Source organism: Alligator mississippiensis, chromosome 3 (genome assembly GCF_030867095.1).
Source record: "Alligator mississippiensis isolate rAllMis1 chromosome 3, rAllMis1, whole genome shotgun sequence".
NCBI classification, from domain to species: Eukaryota; Metazoa; Chordata; order Crocodylia; family Alligatoridae; genus Alligator; species Alligator mississippiensis.
In genome coordinates, this window is record NC_081826.1 from 302910365 (window position 1) to 302912632 (window position 2268).

Here is a 2268-nt window from a genome sequence, read left to right on the forward strand (position 1 = left end):
CGACTTGTGTCCAGGTTCTTTGGGGGTTAAAGCCAGGTCGGGGTGGGGCTAAATGTCAGGGGTGGGGCCATGGCAGTCAGGGAGGGGGTGGAAATATGCATCGGGGTGGGGCTATGGTGCTCAGAGGGCCAACGATGGCAGGCACTGGCAGGTCCTCCCCTTCCTCTTGCCATGGAACCATGGGGGGCTGTTTTGGGGTTTTGGAGCAGCGTCTCTGGGAATCCTCCTGCACCCCACAGGAGATCCCATTCCTACCAGGCTGTGGTATCCTGGGACAGGTCGTCTTGTTGAAGGGTCCCTGCCCCAGCAGAGACTGAGCCCTGTTCAGACCTGTAATACATGAGTCTTTGTGCCATAAACCTTGGTTTCCCCAAACAATGTGCTCACCCCTGCCCCATGGCCCTACTCTGTGTGCCCCACACCCTGGGGTCTCGTATCAGCTTCTCCATCCCCTATAATCTCCCAGCTCCCTGCCCAGTCCCCAGTCTGCATTTGAGCCATAAGTGCCTTTGGACTTTGCACTTCCTACCATAGAAGAAGAGGGGAGAAAGAGCCCTCAGGACATCACCTCTGGTACTCCCCTGCCCCAGCAGGATCACTATCCAAACTGTTCTAGAAAGTTTGTCTAACCTATCTTTAAAACTGCGTGAGCAGCTCTTCTGCGCCACTGCGAGGCACAGAGCCCAAAACACTAGGAACAGCCTGAGCTGCTAAAGGACATTCAGGGGGACAAGGGCAATGTCAGTGTTACAAGTATCCCCTGAGAGACTCCAGGAAGAGGACCATGCCCCTCCTTGGCCCCTTGTGCCCATAGAGAGTGAGATGAGACCCCCACAGCCATGGGGTGATACTCCTGCAACTGCAGTCTGGCCTTGAGCCGAGGGGCAAGATCCCCAGCCAGGATCTTCCAAGAAAATGTCCCAGCAGGAGCCTTGGCCCAGCCCAATCCCTGTCCCCATCCTGGGCTGCAGCCAGCACCCAGCACCTCTGGGGGAGGTGAAGAAATCATCACAGCTCTAACAGTCCCATGTGGGGACCAGCAAAGCCCAGCGCCCTCTGCTTTCCCTCAGCCAATGCAGCTTTGCCCTTGGCAGCCTCCAGCTGCAGTCAGGACTCCCCTGACCATCACCTCACCCCTGCCAAGCACCCATAGCTCCTCCATCCAGTGTCATGTACAAGGCGGTTGTTGAGCTGTACCTGGTTCTGCTGTGGCTCAGCAGCATCCTCTCTGAACTCCCCCTGCCCTGCACTGCAGAGCTCTTCCCAGGTCTCCAAGTGGTGCAGGTGTGGGAGCTCTTGGACTTCACAGTGGACTCCTGGTGCTGTTCCTCCTACATCATCCCTAACCTGTGGCTGTCCAGCCTCTTCTCAAACAGAGTTATAGACAAGAAGGGCTGGAAGGGAGCTCAGGAGGTCACATCTACTCCAACCCCCTGCTCAAAGCAGGACCAGCCCCAATTACATCATCCCAGCCAAAGCTTTGTCTAGCCAGGTCTTCAAAACCTCCAAGGATGGAGAGTCCACAACCTCTCTGGGGAGCCTGTTCCCGTGCTTTACTACCCTCCTAGTGAGAGACTATTTCTTAATATCTAAGCTCAACTTCCCTTGCTGCAACTTGAGCCCACTGCTCCTTTTTCTGTCATCTGCCCCCACTGAAAACAGCCCAGCTCCATCCTCTTTGGAGCCCCCCTGCAGGGAGGTGAAGGCTGCTATCAGATCCCCCTCAGTCTTCTCTTCTGCAGGCTCAATACGCCCAGGTCCCTCAGTCTCTCCTCACAAGTCCTGTCCCCCAGCCCCCCCCCAGCTATTTTCATTGCCCTCCACTGGACTCTCTCCGATGTGTCCACATCCTTTCTGAAGTAGGTAGGGGCCCACAGCTGGACACAGGACTCCGGATGTGGCCTCCCCAGTGCTGAATAGAGGGGAAGGATCACTGCCCTCCATCTGCTGGCAGCACTCCTCCTGATGCAGCCCAGGATGCCGGTAGCCTTCTTGGCACCAAGGGCGCACTGCTGGCTCCTGTCCAGCTTCTTGTCCACTGTCACCCCCCAGGTCCTTTTCTGCAGAGCTGCTGCCCAGCCAGGCAGCCCCCAGCCTGTACCAGTGCATGTGACTGCTCTGTCCGAAGTGAAGGACTTTGCATGTGTCCTTGTTGAACCTCATCAGATTTTTTTTTGACACAGTGCTCCAATTTCTCAGGGGTATCTCTGAAGGGCCAATGTTGTGCCAATATTTAAGAAGGGGAGGGGGGAAGTTCTGGGAAACTAT